The sequence below is a fragment of the Ambystoma mexicanum genome, chromosome 6q, assembly GCF_040938575.1.
Source record: "Ambystoma mexicanum isolate Mex_15411 chromosome 6q, UKY_AmexF1_1, whole genome shotgun sequence".
Taxonomy (NCBI): domain Eukaryota; kingdom Metazoa; phylum Chordata; class Amphibia; order Caudata; family Ambystomatidae; genus Ambystoma; species Ambystoma mexicanum.
Window position 1 is genome coordinate 453,514,395 of NC_090937.1, and position 23,758 is coordinate 453,538,152.

Here is a 23,758-nt window from a genome sequence, read left to right on the forward strand (position 1 = left end):
GCTATACGATCACAGTAAATTGTCAAAACATCACCAATGAAATGGATTGAGATTCATAACAATTTCAAACATTTTCATCAATCACAGGTATACATCAATGCTGCCAGTGGTGTCGTCCGAAAGGGCGGCACCTTGGGTCCTGGACGGAGGTCCAGGAAATGCAGCATTTGTAACAGTAATACATTGTGTGTTGCATAGCCACCTGTGAATATAATACCAGAGTGTACCACCACGATTTCAAATTATCATCCACAATCATATCATTTGGGTCATGGTCCCACTTGTGCCTGAACTAAATTCAAACAACTAAGTCCAAACAGAGAGAGTAACATGCAATTAAAGAAAACAATGATAATTAATCTCCTCGTTTAGTCCATTAGGGACTAAACTGCCAAGTTTGTCTATCCAGAAGGTCTCTCTGTGATTCAGGCATTGGCATAAATCTTCATGAGGGTTGTTTTTGGTTAGTACCTCCAGAATCACAAATCTTATCTGTATCACATTATGTCCATTGGCCACCCAATGTCGTGCCACAGCTGAGTTGGTATTTGCATTTCGGATACAGGACCGATGTTCACCCCACCTTATTTTGGCTGTTCTTGTCGACTGTCCGACATAGAATTTACCACATGGGCATTTAATACCATAAATGATATTGCTGCTGTCACAAGTGCCAAAAGTCTTGAGCAGAATCTTTTTCCCTGTTCTGGGATGATTAATGGTGTTGCCCTTAATAACAAAGTTACAATTAACACAATGGAGGCAAGGAAATGTTCCAGTGCGTTGAGTTGTGGGTCCCTTCGGTGTAGGTTTGGTTTGCACCAGTTCATCTCTCAAGTTTCTACTGCGTTGGTACGCGAATATTGGTGTTTCACTAAACAGATTCTGTACCCTGATGTTGTTTTTAAAGATCTCCCAGTGTTTCCTTGATTGTGTTGCTTTGAATGGAAAATTTGGATACGTATACCGGTGATTTGAGTTCTCTTTTTCTTTTTGGTGTCCTGGTGTCCTGTGTAGATAATAGGGTCTCTCGTGACAAGGAATTGACTTTGTCAGACGCAATCTCAAGTTCATTTTGTTTATGGCCAGAATAGAGAACCAGATGGTAGTGGTCTCTGTCCACTGAATCTGAATGACCTTTCAGAAACCATTGATTCCATTGATAATACTAATATTTTATAGGCTGGGCTTTTGTGGCATGTCCCTGAAACTATGATTTTGCTGCAAATTGGCATTTACATGCTTTGACAAGGTGCTGCAGATGCCTTCCTTAAACTAGTGAGGAACACAGCCTGAGATTCCTGGTGTCAGCTTGGGGAGAAACATTCATATGGGGGATTGCGTTGCTTATACAATTGATACCACTTGCAGGATTTACCTTCACAAATCAGGAGAATATGAAAAGTGATGGATTTTAGATTTCCCCTTCACTATCCCTCCATCCTCTATCCAGAAGCGGATTAATGTTATCAAGTATATTGTGCTACTTGCGACATTTGAATCAAGTCACTGAAGACAAGAGAATCTGTAGCTATTCAACCCCCCTGAAGAAGAGAATTGTTTCTTGAAACGTGTTGGGTTCAGTTGCTTTTAGTTTGAAAATTAAAGCACAAGTTGTGTGATTTTTAATTGGAAGTCTAAACGTGTCGTTGACTATTGGATGATCATTAACTAATCATATTGACACTCCACTACTATATTTAGTGCTATCAAAATCTGCTTACCATTAGGTGCATACCATTAGGCCTTTTCGGCCACAGACAGTGTGCTGCGGACGTGAGTTCCTTTTCTCATGTTGTTACAGGATCCATGTGCCAGGACCTTGGTTTCTCCTCTGCACCTTGACTTAGTTTCCTTACCGTACTTTATATAGAATACTCTACTCATTACCCTATATATATTTCATAGAGATAGGTGTGCCCTTAGTCTAGATTCTTTCTATTTCCCTGAAACGAATCAGTTCCATCCTATTCATTAGATCTGAGATGGAATCACTAGTGCATACAGAGGAGTCATCTCTGCCATTGATTCTTTATAACATGGGCCTACATCAGCTGGCCACCATATTTGCTTTCTGGTTCACTGCAACGCATTTCCTGAACTGCCATTTCATCTCCACTGCCTATTCATATATGTCCAAAAAGCATCAGCACATGTGGGCTGTAATTTAGATGTTTGCGTAGCTCAGAAACCCAATGCATGCCATGATCGCAATGCCGGTATCCTGTAATGCCACCAGTCTGCTTAATTGTTTTCACACTATCCATGATGCTGACATCCTGGCAGAGAGGGGTACCTGCTAACCAGTTCCAGTGTCTCCTCATTACACGGGCAGCAGCATCACTGGCACTTCAGGAGCAACTAGTCTGCTAGAAGTTGCTACTTGGGGCGAGCAAGGGCCTATCTAGCTGCCCTAATGGGAACACCTAAATATTGCTACCTTATTTTGTAGCATCCGCCTGCCCTTCTGTTGCCATGGCATCCTCCATATATACATAAGTATGCTTCCGCTGGGGCAGCACTGCAGGCCCACGTTTAGCCCCCTCTCGTGGCTGGCTAATGGTCACAATCTCACTGGTCCTAATCCCACTCAGAGGGCAAGTTATTGTGCATGCGGACCGTACTTCCCAGAAGGGACAGTCACACCCAACTGGGATCGCTCAGAAATAGCCCATGTATCTCCGCCGCAGCACAACTTCGCCACATGACCAGCAAATGAGGCACAGTTTGGCATCTAAATAGCATTTTTGATTCTGGCTGTCACCTTTTAATGGTCATTAGCGATGCAAGTGTGTCATGTTTGGTCACAGCGCAGCCAAGTAACCAGCAGTCTTAGCACAGCAACCAGCAGCCTTGAATTATTGACGTCTAACTGACGTGTACAGCAATATCTAACTAAGGTACCTTTGGAGATTCTGGGGGAGATGGTCTTTGATGGGGAAAGGCAAAACACCATTTGCCTCTAAATGAAACCATTCGTTTCTAGAGTTTAAATCTGGTAGCAGTTTCTGAGTACTTTTTCTAGGCCAGCGGTTGACTATCTCCAAACTCATTCGGTTAACGCTGTGTACGGTTCACAGATGTTAATCCCAGACTGGGCAATGTTCCCTCCCTGTAAAATGTCAACATTATGTCCTGACACATAATGTAAACTCTGCAAGTGAGAATTGTGTGGCTCCTCCGCTTTCAGGAGGGCAAACACTGCGGTGGTCGCTACTCACCCGTGGAGCAGACCGCCTTTGGGAATCTGGGAATCATCTGGTTTTCTACCGACTATATTTAATATGTGACTTTTATTTGCATTATTTTACCATCTGTGTGTACAATCGCATGAACGTTTGGCGAACCAGTGTTTACATCTGTGATATGTATCAACCCACAGAATGTTTCTGTTGTTGCATTGATTGTCAGAGCAGTAAAAGGCCACTTTGATGGGTGTTATAACCCTGAAGGGTAGGAGGGTCAGGTGTGGCTGGGTGTGTGTAGTGGCAAACATTGGGATCAGTGTTGACAATCAATCAAGGATGAGACAGGAGACAAATAACAATATAACCTCTTTCTTTAATCCACTCTACAGTAGTAGCTCCTCCTCTTCCTCCCTCATTTCCTGTGCATTGTCCTTCCTTCTGGCCCTTGAGGTCGTACCTTGTTTAAGGTAGTCCCTTCAGGTTTCATACACAACAATGGGAAGCCCTTTATTTGAAAGAATGCATAACATGGCGTGAGTCGGGTTCATGCAACCTGCAGGCCACCAGATGTTTTAGACTATGGCTCCCATGTTCCCTCACTCTCAGATGTGCTGGCTTGTGCTGATGGGAGTTGTAGTACAAAACATCTGCAGAGCCAAAGGTTACAGTCAGTGGCAAAAGTAATCAAACTCCAAAGATGCACTGTGCTGATGTCTAATTTTCTGTGAAACTAAATATATATTGTTGCTTCACATGTCACTAGTGAGTGATGTTGGAAGAATTAAGGGCTGAAACATGCTCAGTTGACTCCCACACTACGTAGCCAAATGGACTACTGATAAAATATTGGTTCCCTTACACAGCTCTTCATGACATGCTTCTTCCAATTGATAGGAACACAATCTATAGCCCGCATAAGCATGAAAAGCCCAATTTATCATACCCCAATTGATAGGTACTTAATGTATAACCCGCATAAGCATGAAGAGCCCAATTTATCATTCCCCAATTGATAGGTTCTCAATGTATAGTCCCGGGAGAATAGCTCAGCGGCAACGTGCGTGCCTTGCAAGCAAGACGACACAAAGCAACACAGGTTCGATCCACGTTATAAATACCCAACTAAGAAAACAACAATTACGCAACTAAAAAACAAAACAATTGCTGTAACAGTGCCTCGATGCCCGCGGGGTTTTAAAAATGTAAAATAAATTAATAAGAAGAGCCCAATTTATCTTTCCCCAAATGATAGCCCTCAGAAGCAACTTGCGATATGACTACCTTCATGTCAGAGACGAACGCTTAGCACAGGAGACATCTGAGCCACAACGATCTCAGAGTGTGTTGACCGGTTCCTCTTCCGGGTAGTCTGATGTGAACCATTCAGTTAATCCTAGATGTTGGGTGATCTGCTGTTTTCCACAGTATTAGAAGTTGTATGTTTGCTCTGTACTTATTGCCCCAGATTCGTGAGATTAATAAATTACCATTTGCATGCCTGTGACCGACAACAGTGACACCACCGAAAATTGCACAGAACTGGTAAATACCTTTGGGTCATTCTCAAGGTCGTCCCCTTTGATGCAATGGAATCTGCTCTGCAGGAGTGCAAGAATGAGTAGTGGATTCATGCCTACTCAGCCTCCACACTTCTGCAAACCAATTGAGATCCCAGTCATAAAGGTAAAACAAGCACAGCTCAGAAATATACTTCCTTGGCCTGCCTTTTGTGGTAACATGGGCCTAGGAACGGGGTGCGATTCAATGGAGCTCACACCACCCTCTGAACATGGGATGAGATCACTAGCTTCAGCCTGTTTTTGGAGTGAGCTGATCGGCTTGCCCACCCACTCCAGGTGGTAGAATATTGCTAGATGTTTAGGAAGAATATGGCTAGCTACCTGTTGGAATTGTTTGTTGAGAACAGAGATAGGGGCAGACTTCCCTAGAGCTCGCAGTGGGCTACAAAAGAGTTGAACACCAATCATGAATAACACCCAAACAAAACGTTCATCTTCATTGCACAATTTCATTAATACGCAACACAATTGAACTACTTGCACAGTACTTAGCTCATAGCTTATTGTGATAATCAGGGCCCTATCCCACTTAAACCAAAATGGTTTTATCTGGGTAGGTCACCTAAACTGAGTCTGTGGCAATTAATTACCTGACTGGCACTAAAGATCGCTGGACCCTTATCAAAAATGGGTTTTGATTAGAAAAGGCCTTTCATTTAGATGAATGTTTGTTTATTTTCTCTATGCTGAATGGGACGGAATTGGAGAGGAAGAAAGAGGTTGCTCTAAACTGAGCATGCAGGCATGGTCATAGTAAACGGACACCTGTCAAAGGCCATTCTCAAGTAGCAAAGGTTCTCAGCATTGGCAACCATTCTTTTGAATCATATTGGTGAATTTCAAGGATTGCTATATGCAGGTGACCTCCAAATCTATTTGTGTGGCATATGCTTATCAATACTGCATGCGATGGATATAGGGCATAGATATGGGCAGCCCACTTAATTTGGTAGTAACTGGGTGAAGCTTGTTATCATAACAGTAGAGGGAACACAGGTACCTATCCACAGAAATACTCTCCTTCAGGAGTTGCAAAAAAACAGTCACATTTCTTGGCTTCCACTGCTGTCAGACCTAAGACAGGTGTATGACCCTGAACGTTGACCCATCCTTCCCTATGCTCTGTAGAGTCAGTGGGCCTCAGTAAGAGTATGACAGCTTGATAATTCGGTTTTCGTGTCCAGATTGCATTGTATGATATTCAGATTGCATTGATAGGCCTCTCTCCCACTATACAGGTCTCTCAAATTGAGCAAGGGTTCTGTCCAAATTGCATTATATGATATCGAGATTGCATTGATAGGCCTCTCTCCCACTATACAGGTCCCTCAAATTTAGCAGGGGTTCTGTCTCCAAATTGCATTGTATGATACTTAGATTGCATTGATAGGCCTCTCTCCCAATATACAGGTCTCTCCAGTTTACCAGGGGTTCTGACCCCAAACTGCATTGAATGAGATTAGATTGCATTGATAGGCCTCTCTCCAAATATACAGGTTTCTCAAATCCAGTTGGGTGTCTGTCCAGATTACATTGTATGATATTTAGATTGCATTGATAGGCCTGTCCCTCCAATCTGGCAGGGCTACTAAGTCCACATTGCATTAAGTGATAGCTAGTATGCTTCAATAGGTCTCTCTCCCACTACACAGGTCTCTCACATTTAGCAGGGGTTCTATCTCCAAACTGCACTGTATGATATGTAGATTGCATAGCAAGTGCCACACTTGGAATCATGAACATTAGCCTGCGCCGCATCTAGACGGGACTGTGGATGCTGGCATATGCTACATATAGGTGGAATTGTTGAGGTTAGCAAGTGCCACACACACAGCCTGATCACGACCTCGGCGGTAACCCTTAAATTCGGCGGTAGCGCTATTACCTCCGGATTTAAGGGTCCGCCGAATCAGGGCTTCGGCGGATTTCACCCCAGCACTTGGCTGGGGGGAAATCCGCCGAAAATGTGCGTTATTACCGCTGGCCGGAAATCCGCCGGCGGTAAGAGCACGAATTTTCCCCATTGAGCCCAATGGGGAATGGGGCATTCCCGAATGGGCTCAATGGGGAATGGGGACTTCCAAGGCCCCCCAACTTGTGATCCCGCGCTATTAGCGCCGGGGGCTATGGCGGTCGCGCTAATAGCCCCTGCGCTAATAGCGTTAGCGTTACTGCCGAGGTCGTGATCAGGCATTTAGAGTCGTGAACATTGGCCTGTGCCGCATCTGGACAGGATTGGGAGTGTGAGTGTTGGCATGTGCCACATATGGATGGGGTTGTGAAGGTTAGCAAGTGCCACACTTAGAATCGTGAACATTACTACATGCATTGTATGATGCTTAGATTGCATGGTTAGGCCTCTCAAATTTAGCAGGGGTTCTGTCACCAAATTGCATTGTATGATGTTTAGATTGCACTGATAGGCCTCTCCCCCACTATACAGGTCTCTCAAATTTAGCAGGGGTTCTGTCTCCAAATTGCATTATATAATGTTTAGATTGCACTGATAGGCCTCTCTCTCACTATACAGGTCAGTCAAATTTAGCAGGGGCTCTGTCTCCAAATTGCATTGTATGATGTTTAGATTGCACTGATAGGCCTCTCAAATTTAGCAGGGGTTCTGTCTCCAAATTGCACTGTATGATGTTTAGATTGCATGGTTAGGCCTCTCAAATTTAGCAGGGGTTCTGTCCCCAAATTGCATTGTTTTTGTAACGCTCACCTGGTATCCACGGAAATGTCACTCAGCTTGTTCTGACCTCTTACGACCTCGAACCCTTCCCTGGAGTCTACTCGACTGGAGACTGGGCCTTGTTTTCTTGGAAAGTGTGCTCTCTGTCCTGCTTTCAGCGCAGGGGCGCGTTGATTGATGCGGGCTCGTTACTGCCTAGTTACTTCACTTGCAAGAGTCTGACAGGTAAGTATAATAATACTCTTTTGAACAGTTCTGTAACTTCGTTCCTTTCCTTCCTTAGATGATGGCCGGCGTCCGGGGATGGCGAAGTGCTGCTGAGATGAGTAGCGCTGAAGGTGAGGGAGAGCGCGATGCGCGATGTGACCCTTTCGTATTTGTATTGAACTGAGTTCTTTTTCTGTGTCTTTTAGGTGCCGCGATGTTTTCAGCGTGGAAGCCAGTTATGAAGAAGAAATGCAGTGAGTAAGCGCGGTATGCGGCGCCTCTAGATGTTTCCATGCTAACCTGGAGTGTCTTTTCCCTCTTGCAGATGGATGAGAAGTTCCGGAGACAGAGTTCCCCCAGAGCGGCTGGGATTCAGGTAAGCGTTTGAAGCACGTACAGTCTTTAAAAATAAGTGAAGATTTGCTGAATGCTTACTAATGCCTTTTTTCTGTTCTTTTCCCTTTTCCTTAGGAAGCAGCGTGCCGGGATGGGAATGACACCGCCGAAGATGCCCGCAGAACAGAAGAAGCGATGAATGATGGGCAGAAGCACCGCAAGGTAAGGCTGTTCCTAACGGTGTTCTTGCAGGAGCTGAGCGCAGAAGAAAGATGCAGGCCTACTGGAGACCGATCCGAACATGGTGAGTGTCACGCTGCAGGTGCAGAAAACACAAAGCATGTTTCTTAGCCTGGGCGTGGCTTAAATAGTCTCTGGGTATCCCAGGTGTCTCTGGGCTGAACCACACCCAAAAGACTAGACTGCACATGCAGTTCTGGGAACCGAAATATGTGGGGGCATCCATCTTGTCCCCATCAAAGCACTACAAGTCCAATCCCCAATGTTATCCTATGGGAGTGAGTGAGTCTGGTGCCACAAGCGCCAAGTCTGACTCCACGTGAGTCTTTGGAAGGATGGAGAGGCCCTTGAGGGCCATGTAGGTGATTGTGCCTGGCTCCAGCCTGACATCTTGGAGGGCTGGGGACATGAGGGGCAGGAATCATGACAGCACTCCCCCCCAAGGCCCCTCTCAAGGTGGCTCTTCTGTCTGGTCCTGGTTTGTTTGGATGGTTTTGATGAAATCGTCTAAGCAAGCGAGGTGCATGGATGTACTCACAAGGCTCCCATGTCCTGTCTTGTGGACCATACCCCTTCCAGTCTACTAAGTAGTATAATTTGGATCTGACGTACTTTGAATCCAGGATGTCCTTGACTTCGAATTCTGGCTCCCCGGCGACAACTACTGGCTGCGGTGGGGTTGCTACCCGGGTCCCAGGTTGAACGGTTTAAGGAGAGACACGTGGAACACATGATGAATCTGCATGTTTCACGGCAAAGCTAGTCTGACCGCCACAGGATTTATCACAGAGGTGACGGTGAATGGACCCAGGTATCTTAGACGGAAAGTTTGGGTTCCTTCAATGGACACGTGTTTAGACCCCAGCCAGACTTTGTCTCCCACTTGGTAGTTGGGGGCCTTTGCCCGGTGTTGATCAGCAAACTTCTTTTGGCGAATCTTAGCTTGAAGTAGGTGTTCAGCTGCCCTTTTAAAGGTTTGAGAAATGGCCGTGTGCAAGGTTTTGACTGCTGGCATTTCCAGGGTTGTAAGAACATCCAACTCAGAAGTACGTGGGTGCCTGCCATACATGTTATAAAAGGGTGTCTGCCCAGTCCTGGTGTGTAGGGAATTATTATAAGCATATTCAGCTATACATAATAGGTCGAACCAGCTTCCTTCAGCTTGGTGTAACATGCAAAGCAGATACTGTTCGAGTGTCTGATTTGTCCTCTCAGTTTGACCATCCGTTTGGGGATGGTGACTGGTGGATAGCCGGATGTCGATCTGGGCCATAGAGCAGCATTTTCTGCAGAAGTTAGATACGAATTGAGTACCTTGGTCTGAGACTAAAACTGAAGGAAACCCATGGAGCCGTACGATGCCTTCAAGAAATACCTTTGCCAGAGTGGAAGCATTTGGGAGCCCCTTAAGAGGAATGAAATGTGCCATTTTTGAAAATAGGTCCACGACCACAAGAATACTGTTAAACCCTTGACTGGGTGGTAAGTCAGTAATAAAATCGAGGGACATGTGCCAGGGTACTGGTGGGATTTCCAATGGTTGTAATAGCCCAGCCAGTTTCTGCTTGGATGACTTGTTTTGAGCACACACTCCACAAGATAGGATGAATTGGATAATGTCTTTACGCCACGTGGACCACCAATAATTTCGTTTTACCTTGGCTAGGGTTTTAGCGATTCCGGGGTGGCCCTCAATCAAGGAATCATGATAACTGGACATGACTTGTTCTTGTAGTTCTTGGTTTGGTAAGAATAAACGATTCCTGAAGTAGGGCAACTGATCTTTTATCATGTAATGTTCTCCTTTTGCTCCGGACTCATCAGGTTTTGGATTTCTTCATGTAATTCTTTCTGAGTTATGGTTGCTGTGATTCCTAGGAGCTTGTCACTCGGGATGATTGCTATTGGGTCAGGGGTCTGATACTCTTGCTCTTCCACCCCCATACGGGAAAGGGCATCAGCCTTCCTGTTTTTCACCCCTGGTCGAAATGTAATCACGTAGTCATATTCAGCAAAAGAAAGAGCCCAACGTAGTTTTCGTGAGGATTGGGCCTTTGCCGTTTTTAGGTACTGGAGGTTCCCGTGGTCAGTTATTACGGTGATTGTGTGTCTGGCGCCCAAGAGGTAGTGCCGCAATGCCTTAAAGGCTGACTTAATGGCCAGGAGTTCTTTGTCTGTGATAGCGTAATTGAGTTCAGGGGGTGTGAATTTACGCAACCAGAAGGCAACAGGGTGTAACTGGCCCGTTTCCGGGTCCTTTTGTGAGAGGACGGCTCCCATAGCCATGCTTGAGGCGTCCGTTTCCACCAGGTATGGGAGATCAGGGCGAGGGTGGTGTAAAATTGGGGCAGAAGTGAATCTTGCTTTGAGTTCCTGGAAAGCTTCCTCGGCTTCTGTTGTCCACTGGGACTTTTTGTTGCTTTTGCTTAGCAATGACGTGATGGGATGCACGATTTGCAAAAATCCTGGGATGAACCGGCGGTAGAAGTTTGCAAAACCCAGCATAAGTTGAAGACCCTTGAATGAATTTGGGGATGGCCAGTTCAGGATAACATCTACCTTGTGTACATCCATTCGGATTCCATTCGTGCTGAGAATAAAGCCCAGGAATTCCACCTCGGAGACGTGGAATGAGCACTTTTCGAGCTTGGCGTAGAGCTGGTGTTGACGGAGTTTCTCCAATACAGATCGGACGTGTTTAACGTGGTCCTGCTTTGATGCGGAATATACTAGAATATCGTCGATGTACACTAGAGAACATACATCAATCACATTCCCGTAGGACATCGTTCATGAAGTATTGAAATGCTGCAGGCGCGTTGCAAAGGCCAAAGGGCATTGCTTGATATTTGTATAAGCCGTATTTGGTGCGAAAAGCGGTTTTCCATTCGTCCCCCTGTTTTACGCGAACAAGGTGATATGCCCCCCTCAGGTCTAGTTTTGTGTAGATTTGGGCATTTTTGACTTGATCAAGCAACTCACGGATCAGTTGCAGGGGGTAGCATTTTTTTACTGTAATCTGGTTCAGTGCGCGATAGTCGATGCATGTTTTCAAATCCCCCTCCTTTTTCGGCACGAAGAATAGAGGACTGGCTGCTGGAGACTGCTAGGGACGGATGAACCCGTTGGCCAGGTATTGGTCAAAATAGGCCTTCAGGTGCTGGTTTTCTGGTTCCGTGAGTGCATAAATTCGCCCACAAGGGATTTGTGCACCAGGTACCAGGTCAATTTGGCAATCGTATGGTCTGTGCGGTGGCACAGTATTAGCCTGTTCTTTCTGAAAGACATCTTTCAAGTCCTGGTATTCACTTGGTAGGGTGCCGATTGCCACAGTCACAAGCGTGGAGGTTCTGGTGTTTATTGGTTGTTTCTCTTGGCGATAACATGTGTGGGCGCAAGTCTCGGGAAAGGCCAATTCTTTTGCTCACCAATCAATTCGAGGATTGTGAGCTACCAACCATGGCATTCCCAAAATCAACCGGAACTGTGGTGCCTTAATGAGGTCGAAAACGATAGATTCTTGGTGTCCATCCTGGCACAGAGCTGCAGTGCATTGGGATACTGGACCAGAAGCTATTTCCGTGCTGTGGACAGTGTTTGATTTAGGGCGTAACGGAAGCCCTATCTTTGCCGCAAAATCCTCGTTGATGTAATTCCCAACGGCTCCACTGTCAATGTACGCTCTTACTGCGTGCATCCAAGATGGTTGTTGGTGATTGATCGAGACCACAGACAGTGCAAAATGAGAGGTCTGTAGTTCACTTTCTTTGCTCGACATGTGGACCCCTACACTTGCCGGGCTGGGGAGTTTTCCGATTCCTTGATGGTATCTTCCTTGTCCGTGGCCCCTACCGTCCTCTTTGGTGGCTTCACAGGGCACTCTCTAAGGAAATGACCTGACCTTCCACAGTACAGACCTAACTGCTGCTGTCTCCTTTTATCCCTTTCCACTTTAGTCAAGGGGGATCTGACCCCCCTGATTTGCATTGGTTCTCCTGAACCTTCGGTTGTGCGGGCAATATTGTCCTTTGAACGCACATACATAGGGCGAGGGTCCGGTCTGGTTTGATCTGCTCTTCGGTCTTGCAACCTATGATCCAGTTGAAGAACAAGGTCAATGAATTCTGAGCAGTCTTTCGGGGGGTTCACTACTTGTGCGAGAACATCCTTGAGCTCCCCCTGCAACCCCTGATGAAATAACGTGGTTCTCTTCTCCACTGGCCATTCTGCTTCAACTACGAGTCTATTGAACGTGGCTATGTATGTTAATAGGTCTTGATTCCCTTGGCGTAGGGACAGAAGTTTGTTGTCTAATGCCTGCCCATGAGTATGACGGGCGAACAGCTTTTCCATCTCCTGTTGAAAGCCCCTGAAGTCATGCAGCAAAGGATCGTCTTGGGCCACAAAGGATACAGACCAGTCCGCGGCGCTACCACTCAGGTAGGATAGCACAAAAGCGACCCGTGATTGGTCATTCAGAAAGGCCCCTGGTCTACAAAGGTCTACAAAGGAAGTGCAGGTGGCACTGGTTCATGAACGTTGCAAACCTCTTGGGATCCCCCGTAAATCGTTCGGGCGGGGCCAAGGGAACTGCACCAGGAAGGGTTATCTGAACGGGATTCGCTGATGGTGCCGGCATCAAGGGCACGCTTCCCGGCAATGGTGCATGCCCTGCTTGTGACTGTAGAAGTTGCCGGCTTAAATCATCAGTGCGTTCTTTGGCTACTATCAGCTATCTCCTCAGGGTGTTGGTCTCCTGCCTGGCTGCATGTACTTCGGAACGTAGCTGCCCCAACATGTGGGCTAACTGGTCAGTTTCTGACGTTTTCATGAAGCCCAGGTGGATTTTGATGTGAGGCTTTGTGTTCTGTAACACTCACCTGGTATCCACGAGGACGTCACTCAGCCTGTTCTAACCTCTTACGACCTCGTACCCTTCCCTGGAGTGTACTCAACTGGAGACTGGGCTTTGTTTTCTTGGAAAGTGTGCAGGGGCGCGTTGATTGATGTGGGCTTGTTGCTGCCTAGTTACTTCACTGGCAAGAGTCCGACAGGTAAGTATAATGAGTCTTTTGAACAGTTCTGTAACTTCATTCCTTTCCTTCCTTAGATGATGGCAGGCGTCCGGGGATGGCGACTCGCTGCTGAGATGAGTAGCGTTGAAGGAGAGTGAGAGCGCGATGCGTGATGTGATCCTTTCGTATTTGTATTGAACTGAGTTCTTTTTCTGTGTCTTTTAGGTGCCGCAATGTTTTCAGTGTGGGTGCCAGTTATGAAGAAGAAATGCGGTGAGTAAGCTCGGTATGCGGCGCCTCTAGATGTTTCCATGCTAACCTGGTAAAGGTAAGGCTGTTCCTAACGGTGTTCTTGTTCTTGCAGGAGCTAAGCGCAGAAGAAAGATACAGGCCTATTGGAGACTGATCCAAACACGATGAGTGTCACGCTGCAGGTGCAGAAAACACAAAGCATGTTTCTCAGCCTGGGCATGGCCTAAATAGTCTCTGGTGTCCCAGGTGTCTCTGGGCTGAACCACACCCAAAAGACTAGACTCACATGCAATTCTGGGAACCGAAATATGTGGGGGCATCCATCTTGTCCCCATCAATGCACTACAAGTCCAATCCCCAATGTTATTCTATGGGAGTGAGTGAGTCTGGTGCCACAAGCGCCAAGTCTGACTCCAAGTGAGTCTTTGGAGGGATGGAGAGGCCCTTGAGGGCCATGTAGGTGATTGTGGCCTGCCTCCAGCCTGACATCTTGGAAGGCTGGGGGTATGAGGGGCAGGAATCATGACAGTTTGATGTTTAGATTGCACTGATAGGCCTCTCTCCCACTATACAGGTCTCTCAAACCTGCAGGCGTTCTGTCTCCAAACCGCATTGTATGATGTTTAGATTTCATGGTTAGGCCTCTCTCCCACGGTACAAGTCTCTAAAGTCTGGCAGGGGTTCTGTCTCTAAACTGCATTGTGTGATGTTTAGATTGCACTGATTGATAGGACACTCTCTCACTATACAGGTCTCTCAAATAATCTAACTGCGCTTAGTTCAATACTCTATCAATCCCGGAAACCCACCACAACCTAACTCAATTAAGCCCCATTCCAGCTGACCGTTAACACCCTAATCCCCCTGACAGTGCACCCTTAGGATACACCCACCGACAGAAATGCAACACTGAGCCAGAGAACACCCCAGCGTATCCAGAGAAAGAAAATCCGAGGTCACTGCGACTGCACAACACAGCGTAGAGGACCAACGACCCTACAACGCCTGCACTTTAAACTGGAAAATGGCCCGACCCAGAAAAGGACGCCGAGAAAGAGAACAAGATCGTGCAACAAGAGACGCGAACACACAACACCGACAGAACCCACAAGAAGCAGCCCCATTGGAAGGAAACACGCCTAACACAGCCATAACCGGAACAAAATCTACAAGAGAAAAATCCTTGTACCTCACACCTTACCTCGCAACAACCACGGTACACCGACACCCCAACACGGAAACCTCGAAACATGCAAATAATTTCCTGAAACACGTGGGAAAAAGATGGCAGCACTCAACTAGAGAGTGGGAGGGCTCCGACCCCATTACCCCTTACATCACAAGAACAGAGGAGCAACATCGATTTCCACTACATCCCGCACAATACGGCAAAGCACCGACAACCAGCAATGCTACCTCCCACCCAACAATCGGACTCAGTGAAGAAACGACTGCTGATCTTCATCCAAGCAGCATCACAGCAGAAACATCAAGACTAATCAGCCCTGTTATCAACTTATTGGACCGCTTCAATGAAGAAGCAGCCATTGCCGTTCTTCATCCTACCAACATCAATGCGGAAACACCACAAACAGACAAGTACAAACTTGAACAACAAATAACCTCAAAACAAAATCAATATCTGGTTCGACGAAGAAACCACAACCACACAAAAATCCCTAACCGCCCAACTAGCAGCTATGAACCTACAACAACTATTCAAAGGAGCAACCCAGTCAGCAGGGCACACACTTGACGCAATCTTTGCCAACAAGGATCTCATCACCACGGCACCCCCAATTCAAATAATCTGGAGCGACCACCTCATCATTCCATTCATAATCACAACAGCCACTACACCAAAAACGCAACAAGAAAAACTACCCATCATGATGAAAATAAATTGGAGAACCATAAAAAATTCCAACCTAACCGAGCTCCTAGAACTCAGCAAACCACAAGCATCAACCATGGAAGAAGCAGACCTAGACAAAAAAGTTGCCCTACTTCCTACCTGGATGGCAACGACCCTAGATGACATCGCCAAAGAAAAGCCCTTCGCCCCATCACGTAGGAAAACAGCAAAATGGTTCACCCCACTAATCAAGGCCATGAAAAGAAAAAAACGAAAACTAGAATCTGAATGGAGGACCAACAACACCACCGCAAACAAATTGAAATTCCTACAACAGATCCGCTCATATAAAAAGGAAATACAAAAAGTGAAGAGGAAACATTACGACAACCGAATCTTCAGAGCACCAAACGCTCAAAAAGAACTACTCAAAATCATAAACGAAATAAAAAACCCACCGGGCTGCAACAACTCACCAACTCCATCGATGAAGCTTTGCAAAGACCTCGGAGACCACTTCAAAAACAAAATAACCTCCATCCAACACACCATACAGAACAGACCAAGCGATCACAGCTCAAACCCCAGAGACACCGACGAGGAACACGCAAATAAGCTACGAAACTTCCCAGAAATATCAGTTGAGGCTTTCTTCAAACTGGTAAACCAAAGCAACAAATCAGGCTCACCTGAAGACCCTTCCCCCCCGGACATATACAAAACAATTCTCAAACAAGGAACCCCCATGGAATACCACAGGAACCTCCTCAACCTCTCAATCTCAACAGGTATAGTACCACAAGCCTTCAAATCAGCTTACGTCAAGCCGCTACTCAAAGACACAACAGGAAACCTAGAGGATTTATCCAACTACAGACCCATCTCCAAAATACCCTTCATAGCCAAATTGCTAGAAATGTACGTCTACCAAATAACCCAAGAATTCTTAGAAGAGCGTTGCCTACTAGACCAAGCAAAAGTTGGTTTCAGACCTATGAGAGGAACAGAATCAGCTCTCCTCTCAATATGGGACGACCTAAAAACAAACGCAGACTCGGACAACAGTACCGCCCTGATTTTCCTTGATCTGTCTGCAGCTTTCGACACTGTCAACCACGCCATCTCCATAAAGTGACTTGAAGGACTAGGGATAACAGACACTGCCCTACTATGGATCAAATCCTTCCTAACAAACAGAACAGAAACACTATGGATGAAACCTTTTAAATCCAAACCTAGAGACTCCACGTGCGGAGTACCACAAGGATCATCCTTCTCCCTGCTTCTATTCAATATCTACATGTACCTATTAATCAAACTCATCAAAAAACACGGCCTCACATGCTATAACTACGCCGATGATACTCAAATAATCTTCAACATACAAGACACCTGAGAAGAAAACACCACACTAGAGAATTGCCTTCGTGACATATTCAACTGAATGAACCTCAACCATCTCAAAATCAACCCAGGCAAAACAGAGATAATGATTGTTTCAACAAAGGGAGGAGACATCAACTACATCCCCTGGCCAAGATAGCTCGGCCCCACACCAAAACCATCATCAACTGTAAAAAACCTAGGGGTCCTGATGGATAACAACCTCACTCTAGAGCCATAAGTAAACTCGGTAATCAAGAAATGTTTCTTCCACCTGCGAGCAGCAAAAAGGATCCTACCGTTCCTGTCGTTCGCCAACAAAACACTTACCATCATCGCTCTGATCATGTCCAGAGTAGACTATGCCAATAGCCTATACCTGGGCATGCCCGAACGACTTCTAAAAAAACTGCAACGCATACAAAATGCAGCAGCCAGACTCCTCCACAAGCTACCCAGAAGAGAACACATCACACCCGCGCTAAAAATACTACACTGACTACCACTAAAACAGCGAATAAAGTTCAAGTCCATGTGCATCACGCACAGAGCAATACACAAACAAGGCGCAGAATTCCTAAGCGACTATCAATCTAAGCCTACATCAACCGACTAGAACACTGGGATCAAGCACTGACATACACCTGGAACCAAAACCCTAAAACAGAAAAAAACTCGGAGGATCCTCTTTCTCTCACCAGGCACCCAAAACCTGGAACGACCTACCTAAGAATATACGGAACACAACAAACCACCTAGCATTCAGAAAACTCCTCAAATCATGGCTCTTCACAGCGTAACCACAACAGGGAGGCACTAGAATGCCCAGACATTAAAACAACAATGAAAATAACTCCAACCTCAGACACCCTCAAATTGGACAAACACTCAACCCAAAGAACCAACCACTCGACAGAGCATAAGATATCAAGGACAATAGCCACTAAAGGAAGGCTCCAAAGACTGATCACATACTTAGACCCAGACGAAAGCCCTCAAATGACTAATCCACTCATACGTACCGGGCGAACCATATCCAGACCAGCAGATGCACTTAGAATTGTGAATATTAGCATGGCCACACTTAGATAGAATTGTGAATATTAGCCTGCGTCACATCTAGATAGGACTTTGAATGTTAGCATGCCCCCACTTAGATAGAAGTGTGAATGTTAGAATGTCCACACTTGGATAGAATTGTGGATATTAGCCAGCGTCGCATCTAGATAGGACTGTGAATGTTAGCATGCCCGCACTTGGGTGAAACCTGAATGTCAGCATGCCCACACTTAGACAGAGTTGTGAAAATTGGCCTGTGTCGCGTCTGGATGGGACTTTAAGTGTTAGCATGCCCGCACCTATGCGAAACCTGAAGACTAGCATATGCCGCACTTAGAATTGTGAACACCAGCCTGCGTAGCACCCGGATAAAATTGTGAATGTTAGCATGCCCACATCTAGACAGATGTCTAATACTAGCCTGCGCCGCATCTGGATGGGATTGTGAATGTTGGCATGCCCACATCTGGATGGAATTCTAAACATTGGCCTGCACCACATCTAGATAGGATTGTGAAGTGCCAGACTTAGACAAAACTGTGAATGTTAGCATGCTAAAGGTCAGGTAACTTACTAACCAATATAAGCTCAAACTCTGCATACTTATCTCACTCAAAAAACTCACACAACCATCTCTCGCACAACAAGCCTCACGCACTTCACAACACTGCAACAACACATAAGCCAGAGCAACAGCATACGCGGACTGACACCGATCCAATACCCGCACCAAAGCTCAGCACCCAGTGTATACCGAGTTGAAGCTGCCAACAGACCACCACTCCTCTCACTATCCTACTCCCTCTTCACCTTACTAACCCATCCCACCTTATCATTTACAGATCCGCCAGAGCGCCTGGGGACCAATTCCATTGGTGACTGTGCACGGTACAAATACCTTTAACATTTAACATTTAACATAAAAAGTGGTAGTAATGGATTCACTACCCCTTTTCCCACACTGTCATATCACAAGAGTGGGGGGTTATGTGGAGGAAAAAAAAACTATAGCTAAATTATGCTTTTAATCTGGATAGGGAGTTTGTGGCCTTACAAAGACTTCACACATTGGGACTAATTTCCTCTGTGGACCTTTCAGGCCTAAACCAATGTCAATATGAAAGAAGGGCTTCTCTGTGCTTTCATCTTGTCAGCTAGACTAAAATGAAGTGGGAGACAGACCTCAGGTAACTAGATGATGGCTACTGGCAGATACCCTTATTGCACCTCTGAAGGTGGTGATTAGTTCTTGACCAAGTTTGGTACAATTCAAGTATGTGCCAAGTAGTTAGTAATCGTGTGTCTGACTTCATAAAAAGCGTAGGTGTCAGGATCCCCTGGGTGCGTGTCTGTGTTACGATTTTTGTTGGGACTTGGGTATGAAAATACACACACGCTGTGGGGACTTGATTTCTATGTGTGCGTGTGCTTGTGTGTGTGTGTCATAATGCAGAAAACAGTCACTTGCACATTAATATACAGCCCGTCTCCTCCGCATTCAGCCACTTTGAGGAAGAAACATGAGGCACAGGCAGATAGTGGTATGAGCAGATGAGAGAGAGATGGTCTCAATAAGATAGTTTTCTGCTGAACACTACCTTGCTTGTTGAAAGAAGTGACCAGAAGGGAACTGCGAAATTGATAGTTGTGTCATGAAGTTGGGAAAATTAGCATACAAAAAGGTGAGTGCTCTGAAAAACACAATAAGATCTGGAGCAGATCAATCATAGTGTGGGGTCAGTGGCGCAGGATCTCTGTGCACCTGTTGGATGGCTAGAAAGGTATAATGGTTACATTTGGACATAGAGATTTTAATATATTTTTTGATTTTTACATTATAAATCCAATAACAAATATTGCAAACAAAATAATCTTCTGAAGATACAATGGCCCATCAACATGTGTCTCTCACAGTCATTGCTTCACTGTATCTATGAGTATCACCATTGCACGTTTGCTATTGCCGCACTGCACATCTTTCAAGGAGGCATTTCCGAAAACCCCATACCTCCTCCTAGCCATGCAACAACAACGCTCCCACACATTATTCCACACCAATTTCTTAAATCCCCAGTACTCCTCCATTTGAAAACGTGCCATCATCATGCAAACTGCAAAGGCCAACCTCACATAAAGCAGCAAGTCGCCATGACAGGACTGTTCTACCAGCCTGCTTTGGGGGACAATAGCACAGAGCAATTCCCCTAAGAATGGTGTACCACATCCTCAATACATGTAACTGTACATATTATGTAGAATGTATCTATTTGTGAGAGAAGATATCCAGAGATATACAGAAACAGAGAATGAGAGGCAGGCAGGGTTTGATAGCAGAAAAGTGAAAAGATACACAGGGTAATTCATAGAATTTCGCAGAAAAGTGTCGCAAGCGGCTGGCGCAGAGTGTCCGCGTGCGATTGTCTGCGCCAGGCACGTGCGCTAAAACCGATTTCCGCGCACAGCGTATTCATGGATTTTAGGCTCCCAAACCAGCCGTGGCGCAGAGTATCGCAGCGACCCTGCAGCAGCGCCAGTAACGCCCCCAAGAACGCCCTCGCGCAAGGAAAAGCCATCAAAATCGCTAAATCATCGCAAAGGGCAGCGCTAACCCTGGACCAGTCCACAGGGCTGCCAAACAAGGAACGCAAAGCGGGTAACGTGCATATCAGGGGTACGCGTGAAGTTATACACGCGATTAGCCAGGGTACGTGTATTACAGGGGTACGCGTGAAGTTTTACACGCGATTAGCCAGGGCACGTGTATCACAGGGGTACGCAGGAATTATCACACGCGATTTTGGCTGGGTACGTGTATTACAGGGGTGCGCGGGAATTATCACACGCGATTTGGCTGGGTAGGTGTATTACAGGGGTACACGGGAAGTTCTACACGCAATTCGGCTGGGTACGTGTATTACAGGGGTGCGCGGGAATTCTCACATGCGATTTGGCCAGGTACGTGTATTACAGGGGTGCGCGGGAATTATCAGACGCGATTTGGCTTGGTACGTGTATTACAGGGGTGCGTGGGAAGTTCTACACGCGATTGGCCAGGGTACGTGTATTACAGGGGTACGTGGGAATTATCACACGCGATTTGGCTGGGTACGTGTATTACAGGGGTACACGGGAAGTTCTACACGCGATTCGGCTGGGTACGTGTATTACAGGGGTGCGCGGGAATTCTCACATGCGATTTGGCCAGGTACGTGTATTACAGGGGTGCGCGGGAATTATCAGACGCGATTTGGCTTGGTACGTGTATTACAGGGGTGCGTGGGAAGTTCTACACGCGATTGGCCAGGGTACGTGTATTACAGGGGTACGTGGGAATTATCACACGCGATTTGGCTGGGTACGTGTATTACAGGGGTGCGCGGGAATTCTCACATGCGATTTGGCCAGGTACGTGTATTACAGGGGTGTGCGGGAATTATCACACGCAATTAGGCTGGGTGGGTCCTCACAGGTGTTCCCTGTACACCCTCCACGGCCCCTGCAGGCAGCCCACAAAACAGGGGACTACCCTGCACACCTGCTCATGTCCCCCTGCACCCCCACACCCCAGCATCCAGGGTCACCCTCCACCAGGCCCCCACTCATGTCTCCCACCACCCCCACCCCCCGGCAGTGCAGGGGCAGCCTCCACCAGGCCCCCACTCATGTCTCCCACCACCCCCACCCCCCAGCAGTGCAGGGTCAACCTCCACCAGGCCCCCACTCATGTCCCCCTGCACCCCCACCCCCCGGCAGTGCAGGGGCAGCCTCCACCAGGCCCCCACTCATGTCTCCCACCACCCCCACCCCCCTGCCACCATGGGCAGCCCCCACCAGGCCCCCACTCATGTCTCCCACCACCCCCACCCCCCAGCAGTGCAGGGTCACCCTCCACCAGGCACCCACCCATGTCTCCCACCACCCCCACCCCCCAGCAGTGCAGGGGCACCCTCCACCAGGCCCCCACCCATGTCTCCCACCACCCCCACCCCCAGCAGTGCAGGGGCAGCCTCCACCAGGCCCCCACTCATGTCTCTTACCACCCCCACCCCCCTGCCACCATGGGCAGCCCCCACCAGGCCCCCACTCATGTCTCCCACCACCCCCACCCCCCAGCAGTGCAGGGTCAACCTCCACCAGGCCCCCACTCATGTCCCCCTGCACCCCCACCCCCCGGCAGTGCAGGGGCAGCCTCCACCAGGCCCCCACTCATGTCTCCCACCACCCCCACCCCCCTGCCACCATGGGCAGCCCCCACCAGGCCCCCACTCATGTCTCCCACCACCCCCACCCCCAGCAGTGCAGGGTCAACCTCCACCAGGCCCCCACTCATGTCCCCCTGCACCCCCACACCCCAGCATCCAGGGTCACCCTCCACCAGGCCCCCACTCATGTCTCCCACCACCCCCACCCCCCAGCAGTGCAGGGTCACCCTCCACCAGGCACCCACCCATGTCTCCCACCACCCCCACCCCCCAGCAGTGCAGGGGCACCCTCCACCAGGCCCCCACCCATGTCTCCCACCACCCCCACCCCCCAGCAGTGCAGGGGCAGCCTCCACCAGGCCCCCACTCATGTCTCTTACCACCCCCACCCCCCTGCCACCATGGGCAGCCCCCACCAGGCCCCCACTCATGTCTCCCACCACCCCCACCCCCCAGCAGTGCAGGGTCAACCTCCACCAGGCCCCCACTCATGCCCCCCTGCACCCCCACCCCCCGGCAGTGCAGGGGCAGCCTCCACCAGGCCCCCACTCATGTCTCCCACCACCCCCACCCCCCTGCCACCACGGTCACCCTCCACCAGGCCCCCACTCATGTCACCCACCACCCCCACCCCCCAGCCACCAGGGTCACCCTCCACCAGGCCCCCACTCATGTCTCCCACCACCCCCACCCCCCTGCCACCACGGTCACCCTCCACCAGGCCCCCACTCATGTCTCCCACCACCCCCACCCCCCTGCCACCATGGGCAGCCCCCACCAGGCCCCCACTCATGTCTCCCACCACCCCCACCCCCCAGCAGTGCAGGGTCACCCTCCACCAGGCACCCACCCATGTCTCCCACCACCCCCACCCCCCAGCAGTGCAGGGGCACCCTCCACCAGGCCCCCACCCATGTCTCCCACCACCCCCACCCCCCAGCAGTGCAGGGTCAACCTCCACCAGGCCCCCACTCATGTCCCCCTGCACCCCCACACCCCAGCATCCAGGGTCACCCTCCACCAGGCCCCCACTCATGTCTCCCACCACCCCCACCCCCCGGCAGTGCAGGGGCAGCCTCCACCAGGCCCCCACTCATGTCTCCCACCACCCCCACCCCCCTGACACCATGGGCAGCCCCCACCAGGCCCCCACTCATGTCTCCCACCACCCCCACCCCCCAGCAGTGCAGGGTCACCCTCCACCAGGCACCCACCCATGTCTCCCACCACCCCCACCCCCCAGCAGTGCAGGGGCACCCTCCACCAGGCCCCCACCCATGTCTCCCACCACCCCCACCCCCCAGCAGTGCAGGGGCAGCCTCCACCAGGCCCCCACTCATGTCTCTTACCACCCCCACCCCCCTGCCACCATGGGCAGCCCCCACCAGGCCCCCACTCATGTCTCCCACCACCCCCACCCCCCAGCAGTGCAGGGTCAACCTCCACCAGGCCCCCACTCATGTCCCCCTGCACCCCCACCCCCCGGCAGTGCAGGGGCAGCCTCCACCAGGCCCCCACTCATGTCTCCCACCACCCCCACCCCCCTGCCACCATGGGCAGCCCCCACCAGGTCCTCACAATCCCCAATCATGTGCGTAATGGTCAGCCTCCACAGCCAAAAAGCCCTACCAAGTAACCCATTCACCCACATGGAAATGAAAACACATGTTACACCCCCAATGTTCATGAAGCAAATGAACCCATGTCCGTCACACACATATTTTCCAATTGAATGGGAAAACACACAAC